At 36.8% G+C, this 13113-nt stretch overlaps 1 long non-coding RNA gene across 3 annotated transcripts; it reads left to right on the top strand.

The window, feature by feature from the left end:
- The first annotated feature begins 3306 nt into the window (after window positions 1-3306).
- Window positions 3307-12642, top strand: LOC129263053 (uncharacterized). 3 transcript variants are annotated; one of them, XR_010293787.1, is made up of 5 exons: window positions 6071-6187; window positions 8224-8269; window positions 9889-10060; window positions 10540-10607; window positions 10952-12641. It is a non-coding gene; the product is annotated as an uncharacterized LOC129263053 (long non-coding RNA). The 3 variants fall into 3 exon arrangements; XR_010293785.1 differs by lacking the exons at window positions 6071-6187; window positions 8224-8269 and adding an exon at window positions 3307-3584 and having other exon boundaries at window positions 10952-12642; XR_010293786.1 differs by lacking the exon at window positions 8224-8269 and having other exon boundaries at window positions 6070-6187.
- Window positions 12643-13113: the final 471 nt, after the last annotated feature.

Genomic DNA, 13113 nt, shown 5'->3' on the forward strand with positions numbered 1-13113 from the left:
ATGGCGGCCGACCCGATGGTTAAATCGCTTGGGGCCGGCAATTTTTGACATCAGCGCCCAAAAATACCCCTGTATGCCAAATTTCACACTTTCTGCCAGATTCGAGCATCTTTTTCACATATCTACTGGACTATTTGTGGAGCGGGGATGGCCGCACCCTTTCGAGAAGACCGGGGGAGCTTTTCTCGAAAGGGTGGGTTGAGGGAGGGGAGTCAAAATAACGCACTTTTTTTTCTTTAATGGGTGGGCAGGATTGGGTGATTTTTCTTTCTTGTCATGCATTCAATTAAGTTTTTTGTATATTTTTGTATATTTGTTTTATATGCATGTATTTGTTTTAAAGGACCCCTTGGAAGAAAAGTGGTACTTTATTAATACCGCTGAAATGGGCCATCGTCCATATGATCTGTACGTTATGTTAATTTGAGCATGTATATATTTTATTTTTATATGGAAATAAATACAAACAAACAAACAACCGGGGGAGCTTTTCACGAAAGGCAGTGGTGAGTAGTCTCTTGTACCAGTTGTTTATTTGTGTGTCTTTGTAAATTTGTGTGAGGGTATGGAGGCCGCATATGAGGTGAGGTTGTGTGTATGTGTGTGTGTAGGTGCATGTGTGTCATTTGGAACACTTCGACGGACATTTGCATTAATAAGGAAGGAAAGAAGGAAAAAAGACAAATTTTGTGCATTCTCATTTTGGCTCATTTAGGCCTATTTCTTTTCAATGGCTTGTTACGATCGTCTGCGTTCGCGGAGTGCGGATGGAGCGGGGATGGCCGCACCCTGTCGAGGAAACCGGTGTCGAGAAAACCGCGGGGGAGCTTTTCTCGAAAGGGTGGGTTGAGGGAGGGGAGTCAAATAAAAGCACCTATTCGGGACAACCGGGGGAGCTTTTCACGAAAGGCTGTGTTTAAAGGTCAAGTCCACCTCAGAAAAATGTTGAATTGAATCAATAGAGAAAAATCACACAAGCACAATGCTAAAAATTTCATCAAAATCGGATGTAAAATAAGAAAGTTATGACATTTCAAAGTTTCGCTTATTTTTAACAAAATAGTTATATGAACGAGCCAGTTACATCCAAATTAGAAAGTCGATGATGTCACTCACTCACTATTTCTTTTGTTTTTTTATTGTTTGAATTATACAATATTTCAATTTTTACGAATTTGACGATTAGGACCTCATTGCCTGAACCACAAAATGTTAAAATAATGGAATTTTACGTGTTCAGGGAGGAATGAAACTTCATTTCACATGACAATGACGAGAAAATCAAAATATTTCATATAACAAAATACAAAAGAAATAGTGAGTGAGTGATGTCATCGGTTCCCTCATTTGCATACCGACCGGGATGCGCATATAACTGTTTTGTGAAATAAAGCGAAACTTTAAAATGTCATAACTTTCTTATTTTACATCCGATTTTGATGAAATTTTCAGTGTTATGCTCGTTGAATTTTTCTCTTTTTATTCAAATCAAGTTTTTGTTGGGGTGGACTTGTCCTTTAATAGTTCTCTGAACCAGTTGTTTCTATGAAAATTATTCATCAAATAATTACAATATAATACTAAAAAACTATTGGCAGAGGTGCACAGACGGGTTGTTTTTGCATTCACTCCCGGGAAACTCTCTATGACGCAACGTTTCCGTCGAAAATGCAATCAAAATCGCAATGGAAAGCTGAGGGTTTTTGTCAAAAGTTGGTGGACTGGGAAAGCAGATCAACCGATCCTTTGCACCGGACGAACAATTGCAATTATGTCGTTGTTCCGAGTTTCCCGGTAGTAAATGCGAAAAGTTAGGAATGATATTCCTTAAAAGGTAAGCCTAACACTAATTCTTTCTCCTTCCTGCAAAGCCAACTCACCCGCTGAACATTCAACTTTCTACCAGTCTACATCGGAAGCCGACCGGTGTTCACATCGTCACGATTTACCGAATACTCGCATCAGTTACTGCCCAGGGTTAGTTAGCCTCTTGTCCAGGCCCTGGCGGCTGCTTCCCTAGCGAAGCGATAGCGAAGCAGAGCGCAGCGAGAGGGCCTCTTGACATCTGAGCCGAATTTCACCGACTTTCTTTTGTTTTTTTATTGTTTTTACCAATATTCCGACCAAAAACTGGTCGGTGAAAATCATCCAATGAGAGCGCTTGCTGCTATGACGTCATGTTGAATATTCATGAGCTCATCTTGAATGGCGACCCGTGGATTCTTGGCGAGTGACGACGAAATATCAAAGAGTATTGAATATGCCTTTTAAAATGCTGAATATTGACCTATTTAAGGATGTGCAAGTCGATGAAATTAAATCTGCACTGAAAGGACGAGATGTTTTTGTAAATCTACCCACAGGATATGGAAAATGTAATCTTTCATGCGATTCCACTATGCGTCGATTATCGATCTCCGCGTGGAATGCTGGAGGCGAGTTGTTCAGTTAGTGATTCCCCTTGACTCGAGTCTGACCAGGCCGGTGATGGGTCTGTTACGTCTAGTACTAGTAGTAGTAGTACCACTACTTGTAGCATTCTGCTGGTTATATCCCCTTTAGTGTCCCGCAATTAAATGAATCCCCTGCAGAATAGTCCATGAGAATAGTGGACTACTAGTATTTCGAACCCCGGACGAAACAGCTTTGACAAAGTTCGGATTTCATTGTACTAGGTGACCGGTCATGACTCAGGTATATTCATTAGGGAGACGTTCCTCATGAATATATATTTCAGCTCAGGTACGTGTCAAGAGGCCCTGGCGAGCGTAGCTTCGCGAATTAGGAAATCCCTCGCTTCGCTCGGGAATTAAGCAGCCACCAGGGCCTCGACAAGAGGCTAAGGTTAGTGAGACTCGGGCTCGCACTGAACCCTTCCGACTGCAGCTCCATTGGCTGCCCGTGAGACACAGAATGGCCTTTGCTGCTAGTTTTAAAGCCCGGAATACATCTATAATTAGCATCCTAATTCGTCGCTCTCAAGTTCGTACTACTCGTTCATCTTTGTCAATCTGGCTCATTCGGCACCATTCTATGAGACGAGCAGGTGGAACTTTCTTCCCTGCACTGCAAAAACTCTGGTGCTGATTTAACACCAGCCCGGAATCTATATAATTTATGTCTGCACCAGAGAAGTGTTAAACAACACCAGTTTCGTTTTGGTCTAACACCAGATAGGTGTTAATACAACACCAATTAGTATCAAAATAGCATCGGTTTGATTCCAACTGGTGTTGTTTCCATATTTCTCTTGTGTGGACATATATAGATTCCGGGCTGGTGTTAAATCAACACCGGAGTTTTTGCAGTGTGTGATTGCTGCAAAGCTATGGAATCAACTTCCTGTTGCGGTGAAGACATCCTCTCCTGTTGAACACTTCAGGAAAGCTATCAAATATCATCTATTTTCTATAGAAGACAATGAATAGCATGGACTAAGCTGAACATTCAGAGATGTTTAATTATTATTTTAGTGGCCAAAACTTGGAGTAGTGTGTGCTTTGTCATCGAAAGGAAAAGGCGCTTTGTCAAATTACTTTAGGATTGGATTGGAGACTAAGTAAAACAACAAAAAGTGCTTCGGGGTAAGAAGATTGAGAACAATCAGAAATTTATCATTTTCAGGATCCTGTTTCACAAAAATTGTTAAAATAGAAAATTTACACAAAAGCTGATTTAAGCTACTGAAATAAGTAAATATGATTGACCGATAGTGAACTTGTAAAAGAAATTGTGCATTATTTTATTATAGCAATTCATTCTGAACGGGAACCCGATCATTTTAGGTTTTATTCACTTTCAATCCATGATTATAAAAAAGACATGACTTTTAATAAAAGCTGAATTGCACAAGTTTTACGAGGTTTCAAATTCAAGAAACATGGTACAAAATACATTTATAGTTTAAATTATTTGCATAGAAATTGCACATAAATTCATTGGTATGGATATCATGCTGATAAAGTGCATTGATAAACTAATTTTGCAATTGCCAAGAATGAAGATTAAACATTGTAGAATTTGAAAATTATCTTAATCAATATTTTTTTATATTCATTAAGCCAACGAACCAGATTTACTCGTTTGGTTCAGGCAACTGTGGCTCGTCTTTGGCAACTGTACTTAAATACTTCTGTTCCCTGTAGGAAATGGAAACAAATAATGTACGTTCATTTATTTATATAAAAGAATGTTATGTTTATGGCAAATAACATGGTGCAATATAAATGCCTATTTATTATTATTATTATTGTTGTTGTTGCTGCTGCTGTTGTTAGCCAGAGTCGATGATTCACAATAAAATATGGAAATCGTTGGATATATCCTATTTCAAAACAATTAAATTTATATATTTATTCAATTCTGTATATGGTTCCAATGACGTAATGATCCACAATTTCAGGGGGCACAATGACCTGTAAAACGGATTTCCTTGTCGTTGATTATATTACCCCCTACACTTGTTTGTGGGAATCAGTTCAGAACATAGGCAACATGCAGCAAAGGGGGGGGGGCAGATTGGGGCATATCTTTTCCCCAAGCCTCCTAGCTAGTTTTGAAGATTTAAATGTTATTCTAGAGGATTTGGTGGATAAAAATTATATTCGAATTAAGATGCATTTTCAGTCTTCAAAATTTTTTGGAGATCAAAGTTTCTGACCGTATTCGAGAATCAATTATTGAGTGCTATTGTAATCAGAAATCATATATTTTCAAATGTATATATTCGTAATATTTGTAACGTTCATTCACATTATGATTTTTTTTAATGACTTCATTTTTACACACTAAGAACTAGAGGTTCAAATTTGAACCCTATAGGGGTTGGTACAATAGCAGCATCCCAAGGTGTGCGAATGAGTGCATTTATTCTCATATGTGCACCTTAAGGGTGCACTTAATTATATTAAGCACCCTTTAGGGTGCAAAAATGAACCATGTAACAAAGGTTCAAATTTGAACCTTTTCTACAGTACTGTCAAGTATTATGCGTCTTAAAAGGTTCAAATATGCAGCTTTTAGGGTGCAACGAGTATTTCTTGGTGCAAATAATGATGATAGGGTTTAGTTGTGTACCTTTTTCCACCTAGAGTGTAAGATTATACCCAAAAAGGTTGGTACAAGTGTTTTATTTAGGTTTAAATATTTCTTAGCATACATTATTAAAATAACTTAATTATTCTCATTCTGTTTTCATGTTGATCTTCTCGTTATAGTTATTATCATAAACATCATAAATCATTTATGTAAAGAAAAAAATCATGTCAGATGAGTACGAAACTTTCGGCTAACTGAAAAAGAGGTTTAAAGGTAGAGACGGCATTTTCGGCATTCTTCCGAAAAATGTCTGAAAACTCAAAATAAAATGGGACAAAATATAGGCTGGGAGGGGGAACTCTGTTCCCTGTCCTGTGATACGCTATACGTGGATTTTATCAGTGTCGTCGTCATCAAAATTTGTATCATCATTGCTATAAGTATAGCCTACCCAATCAATCATTATAATGATTCGGCGGAAGCCAGGTTTTACACCCTGGACAGGATTTGGGGTTCGGCTACGAAAGGAAAGAAAAAACAAAATGCATTGCTGGTGTCATCTATTAGAGGAGAAACCTCTTCTCCACATTTCCAACATAAATTTGACAGCTATTACATTCAATAGGTATTTTTAGCAGGTCCTTATCATTTTTAAAGGTGTTATTATCATTTTTTGGTACATTTTAAGTCGTTTTTAAACAATATCAACAAACGGACATCTTAAAAACATTTTGACATAACGGGCAAATAACGAACTTTGACTATTTCAAGAACGCGTAGTAAACGTCAGAATGTAACCTGGGTTTTGACACTCGTTTTATGTATATTATGTATGAACAACCTCTGCAATACTGCAGTGGCTCATACGTGTTTATTGTGTACGAATTGAAAGACTGGAATATTTTAATTCTGAATTATATGAATTGTGTGTGTGTGGGCGTGTGATTGAGACTGTGTCTCGCCACAAAAAGTATGCTGGTATCTTTGTAGTAAATAAATACCGGTTATTTCCGTCCGTTTCCGTAGGTCTACCACTAAAGGTATGGCCATATTAGCAAGGTGCTAACATGGCAATTGGTGCAAAATCTTAACGGATTAACTCTTTCTACATATATTTCAAAATGGATGGGTATTGATTGATAGAACTGCGGTATGTTTTGTTTTCTCTCTTTTTTTAACACTTGTTGCCTTTACTTAAAAAGAAGAAATCTTTACTATCGATATGTGGACCTATTACTGGTATCTCATTGGTTTGTTCAGAAAAAATGGAGTGATACAAGGAAAAGCCTATTCAACCACTTGGCACTTGAAAAGACTGGCTGAACAAGTTTCATTTTGTGTGCCCCTGTCGTATGTAGTGGAAGAACGGTACCAACGTAGAGTAACGGCAGCGCGCTCTTTTGAGGCATTCGGAAGTAATCCAAAAGGTCAAGTGCGCACAAAGTTCCACACTAGTTTTCTTGTGTGTGTGTGTGTGTGAGAGGGTATGTGTGTGTATTGCTTCTTGCGTGTTGGTGTGTTTTTCCCCTTCTCATATGTCAATCTGATTTTCAGATTCTTTTTGTGTACCCTATTTTAACGTTAATCAACATATTTGTATTTATGTTTGTTTATGTATGTATATGTGTGTGGGTGTGTTAGAGTTTTGTGTGTGTCTATGGGTGTATATGTCAATGTACGTATGTTTTATTGCATGTGGAAGCTTAATTCAAAATGGATAAGGGAACGCTGATTATATGTTGACTTTTTTCTGCAAATCATTCAATATTATTTATATGTATTAGGTTACATACAGGGTCGGGGCTGAGCTCAGTTTCTTTTTAAAGTATAAAAATAAATTTTTAAAGGTACTTCATTCCATCACTATTTGCTTTATTTTTTTGTAAATATCTTTGTATTTTCTTGTTGATATAAAATGAAGATTTGTTATTTTGTTGCATTTATATGAATGAAATCCTTGATAAAAACATGTTAAAAAAGTGTTGGTATGGTCCCATGTACTGTTTTGTCATGTAGTACATTCTCTGTACCCTCAACCCTAACTAGGCCGGGCTTTTTTGGCTGTTCTGTGGCCGGGGGGGGGGGGGGGGGGGTTGATTAACCCCCCCCCCCTGAGATCTCGGCCGCCGATCGCGCGAGCGCCGCAAAACTTTGCACGCTGGTAGTGTGCGATGTAATCTAAAAGGCTGTATGGTAAAATTTTCCAAAATAATGAGATTTTATTTTATATGAATTAATTATGCTAATTTATGCATAAATCATACTTTTTGCTCTAATTCACTAAATAAAGCTCCTAGAATGCTATTTTTTGGTAAAAACGTTCTTTGTAGCATTCTCAACAATGGCAATTGAAAAAAACTTCGGTTTGGAAATCAATTTCTTATGTATTTTATTGTTTTATGAATTTCTTATGTATTTCCTTGTTTTTCAACGTTTTGTTTTTCTTTGTTTTTTTCACCAGATTTATTGCGCAACCTTTTTGAAGCATAATTATGCTAAGATCAATTGCTTTCAGCTGTTTAAGTTAAAATAATCATATCTTTATGAATAAGATGAGAAAACTCAATTTGCATTGACTTTGTACACAAGATGTTGCGTAATTGCGGAACCGCGTACTTGGGCGTCGTAAATTTGGTCTCAAACGATGCGCGAGACTTGAAAGTATAAACTCTGCGAGTGGCGCGGTCAAAAAATTTCGCGCGGAGGAATGATCGCAGAAAATGTTGAGGGGGGGGGTTGATTCAACCCCCCCGGCCATTTTAGGGTTAAGATCGTGTGTATAGTGTACGGCAGAATACATCTAGCTCCATCTACATTTGATATATGTAATTCGATGATTCATAATGATGGTAACAAAGTTGCAAATTTGATTTTTTGTAATCTAAGCCTACTTCAAAGACAGGGTTTAACTTATTAACTCACAAGACAAAGCTAATTGGGCAGCAAGGTTCAAATATTATTCTGTTTAACCACAGAACACCGGAATTAGTTTTTTTAAATGATTTATTACATTTCCATCTATTTTTCTTGCTTAGACCGGATGCGGATGTCTCTTTCTTTTCGTGTGTTTGGTCTTGCATAATTTGTTCACTTCTTACTAACTGCATGTAGTGATTAAACCAGTTTGTTGTACACTTTTTGTCTTATTTTTTGTATAATGTATTATTGTGTTGTGATTTGGCATAGGGAGCCTGATTTTCCAACAAAGCGTTGTTCTGGTTTCCTCTGCAAGGTAATTCACACGAACATTTAAATGTATTTAATCTAGTTCTTTTTATGCATTGTAATGTTATTTTGCAATGTAATTAGAATTGCATCTTTTTATAATACTAAGATGTACAAACTGTATTTACTTTGATGTTAGTGTGGAAATATATGAAAATGAAATATAGAAATAATTATCCGTTGTTATTATGCAACGTAACGTAGTGACGCATCCGTGATTACCATTGGTGATACGTTCAGAGATCTAACGCCGTGGAGTATATTGATTTGGGACCATATGGACCAGAAATAGAGAAGTGCTCTTGTGGTATAGGAGTAGATTTATGCAGGTAGTTTCGGTTCTCTTTGAATTTGATATTATCAGGGGTAAAGTTAAGTTTTTGAGCCTTGAGTTTGATTAACTGGGATAATCGAATATAAAGTGGCTGTGAATAGTTTCCCCATTTCACAATGACTCTCCTATTCGAACAGGTGTATTATGTAAGATATATAAGTCACCGTAAATTGCATCGATGAGGTTAGAAATCGAACGCCCCGCACACGAGAATGCATGTATGGGACTACACATAACTTTAATAAAATCTACCCTTTTTAGGGCATATAGAATTTGAAAACATTGAATATAAACATCAAGTTTATTTATTCATTTATTGCAAATCTTTATCCAGAGTAGCCTGCTCAGTTCAATACACAAATATATTAAATTTCACATACATGTACATGTACGATTGAAATATTCAAAGTTAAAAAAAAATCACTGGTCTTCCACGTGGCTCTTCATTTTAAAACACATGATGTATAACATGAAGAAAACAGAAAAAAAAATTTTATATATTAAATATCACAACAGCGAAAAAAAGAGAAGACATTCCTCCCCCAAATATTTGCTCATTACGCTTCCGATGTGGCTGTTATTCAATTCCATATGCTCATTGAATTGATCAATTATACCACAAAGCAGAGACATGTTTTAGTTTGCCATCCCTTGTCTTTCAGTATAAGGGAGTCTCGTACAGGGAAACAGGATTAATGAATCCTAGCCCGCAGAAAATGCATTGGAAATGCAAGTCAATTCAAATGAACATATGGAAGGTCTCTGTCGAAAATTGGTGTGTAGGAATAGCATATTCGTCCGACGTTTCGAAACTGACGAAAAATTGCAAATATGCCGTTTGCCCAGTGTCACCAATGAATTAAATTGAATTGAATCACCAACCCTGGACAAAGTCTTCATTGTCGTGACGTACAATCGACAATACACTGCAAAAACTCTGGTGTTGATTTAACACCAGCCCGGTATCTATATGTCCACACCAGAGAAGTGTTAAGCGACACCAGCTTCGTTTTGGTCTAACACCAGATAGGTGTTTATAGAACACCAATTAGTATTAAAACAGCATCGGTTTGATTCCAAACTCATGCTGTTTAAATTCTTCTCTAGTGTAGACATATACTGTGTAGATTCCGGGCTGGTGTTAGATCAACACTGGAGTTTTTGCAGTGTAGATTCTAAGTGTTCCAAAAATCATTCTCCGTAGCTGTTGCCAAAACTCCCTAATTTTAGCCAAATAATACGACACGTCAAAATATGGACCGATAACCATTCACTTTGCATATCCTCCTCAGATACAACAGAGGAAAACTATGGCCTTAAAGACTGTCATCACGCTGTTGCTTCTTCTCGCTGCTGCAGTTCTTGTCTACGGTACTTTCGTAAAAGAAACTGGAGAGGGCGCCAATTATTTAGATCCCATTGGAACCGAATTGACTGACGAGCACACGATGAAAGAAACTGTCGGTAAGCAGCATGCATGAAATCACCGATAAATTCAATGTTAACCGCATTATGCTTTAGGCAATTAAAGAAGGCGAGGAAAGTAAAGACAATAGTTAAAAATCGACCCCCCCCCCTAGATGCTACAAATTTGAGCTCGGAAAAATGGGGAAAGGCACACTAATTTACACGTTTTTATGTGGAAAAAATAATGTATAAATCTTTCATTGCTAATTTCATTGTTAATTTAGATGTTTCGTCCGAGTTTAGGTTTTCAAACAATGTGCCAAAACCGACGTGCTTCTCTGTTTTATTGTAAAGACATCCTCGTTTTAAAACCAGTCTCGCTGTCATGAAACAAAATAAAATCATTTACGTGTAAGTAGCCAGGGGCAGGAGTGAAATCGCGCGATATACGAAAATAAATACGGGTTTCTAAATCTTCAGCTAATACTTTGAATGTAATTAGTCGACGAGAAAATTTGTCTTTTGCTTTCTTCCAGCATGCAGAGTAAACGGTCAGAATTGTCAGTGTTATCCCAGAACCGAAGTTATATACAGCTGCTAACAGGTAAGTACATCCCGGCCACTAACGACAGTGCTTCGTTGTTATTATGTGTGTGTTTATTTTTTTCTTTAATCAAGATTTTATTTGAAATCTGAACATTTCGATTGTGTGTGACTGTGTGTGTGTATATATATATATATATATTCTAAAATGTTCTGTTCCCTCCTTTTCTTCTTTATAATCCCAAAGAAGGGACTAACTGTTTTGTTTCAAAACCAATAATGCAAATCAGAAAATCCTCAAAAAATACAATAGTTTGAAAAAGTGCGACGAACAAAATGCTTTATTTTTATAGTTGAGCCAATGTGATGACAAAACTTATTTGTTTCCATTCTTTTCCAATACAGGACTTAATCATTTTGGTTACATGAGTATATAGCAGGAAGCGGACGGACCGCCTGCGTGGAAAACCATTAGATTGGGAAATCTGAAGGTAGCACGACATTTTCTCCGGCGACAATAGCTCCGGGCTTTATTTCGTCTAAGATATAGGGTTATGATTAGGTTTTCTATAGGGTTTTAGGTTTATGGTTCGGTTTAGCATAGAGTATAGTGTTAAATCCAGGGTTGAAATAGGTAATTCCATTGATATGTGGACTTTGCAGCGGAGCAATTGTCGCCGGAGCAAATGTCTTGAAACGAATCTGAACGTGAAACCAGCTGCGAATAAAAATCTCTAATTAATATCTATGGAATTAGCATGGGATATAATGGTAACACATCGGTATGATAACGTTTGAGTGTATGTAAATGACTTACTGTCAGGCATTCGCTACACTGCAAAAACTCCAGTGTTGATTTAACACCAGCCCGGAATCTATATATCTCCACACCAGAGATTCGTATTGAAACAACACCAGTTTGGAATAAAATCGATGATGTTTTAAAACTAATTGGTGTTGTACAAACACCTATCTGGTGTTAGACCAAAACGAAACTGGTGTTGTTTAACACTTCTATGGTGTGGGCATTTTCACACTGTTGAATTAGAGCAGTGTGAACAGTGTGAATATTATGTGAACACACTGTGTGATACTATGTTCTTCCAGCTGGGCTAGGTCACCTCTAATGACAAGTCTTTTGAAATGTCGGTCTTTATCACTTGATATTCTTATTTTTACACTGCTAAATTTACGTTGTAACGTATCTAACACTGGTGTAAAAAAATTTTGTGTGGTCCTCTATGTACACCGGTTAACACCACAGTTTTTGCTGTGTAGTCGACCATACGCCATACTGTCTTCCGTCTCTCTTTTATACTATAGATTTGTAATGTTCCCTTGTATTGAAACTAAGTTACAGTGGCTTGCCTCCCATACAAGCTTTGCTTTTCTTGGCAAGCCACTTCGTTCTGTTTTATATAGTTATTAGTCAACGTTACTTTAATTCGCATTAGTGCTCATTGTTTATACCTTCTAATTCTTATGCATTATTCCGATTGATATTGTACTTTGATTTTTTTTCCACTTCCACAGGGTTCTTTATTTTCAAAAAGCATTGTATAAACATTTACAATATTTCAGACAAACAGTAAATAAACATGTACTTTAAATTTGACTATGTATTGTTACTTTGATTTTGTTGTGCTTTGTGAACGGAAAATGAATAAAATCTAAATAAAAAAATCTAAATCTAAAATCTATAAAAACTGTAGACCTATGAAATGTGACCAGCCACCCCAAGACCATCAACGAGTTTCCCAAAAATGAAAGTTGAGATTATCATTATTATATCATCAAAGGTTATTGTATAAATTACAATGTTATGGTGTAAGAGGAACTTCTTTGCATTGGTTGAAAATTTATCTGCATGATGGTTTCCAATATGTATCTTACAAAGATACCTTATCAAATTCCAGTTCAATTTCACGTGGCGTTCCTCAAGTGTTCATATTTGGACCCATTTATTTTTCCATATCTATCAATGATTTTCCATATTGTATAGATAAGCTCACATTTATTTTGTTACCCGATGACACCAACATTTTAATCTCAAGTGATTAATTTTCTTCATTAAATGCATTACTTAATACTGAACTAAACAAAGTCTAACTTTGGTTATTCTTAAGTAAACTCTTAGCGAACACAAAAAATCTTATACATTTTTTCATATCAACTCCAAAAACGCGACAAATCATTGAACATGTTCCATCACACGAAATGTTTTGTTCGATGAAGTAATAATAATGGACTGTTCTTCGACCATTATAAATACGGTGAGTGCGTTGTGGTCTAGTGGTTACGACTATCCTCTTTCAATCAGAGGGACTTGGGTTCGAATGCCAGCCATGGCGTGTTTTCCTTCAGCAAGAAATTTACCCACATTGTGCTGCACTCGACCCAGGTGAGGCGAATGGGTACCCGGCAGGATTAATTCATTGAATGCCCTGAGCGCGAAAAGGCTGCTCGAGCTAAAGCCGGGGTTATAATAATAATAATGATAATAACAATTCGCCTTGGAATAGTTTATTTCTAGACTAATGGCGCTTTAGAAATACCTATCATTATTA

The sequence above is a fragment of the Lytechinus pictus genome, chromosome 6 (assembly GCF_037042905.1).
Source record: "Lytechinus pictus isolate F3 Inbred chromosome 6, Lp3.0, whole genome shotgun sequence".
Taxonomy (NCBI): domain Eukaryota; kingdom Metazoa; phylum Echinodermata; class Echinoidea; order Temnopleuroida; family Toxopneustidae; genus Lytechinus; species Lytechinus pictus.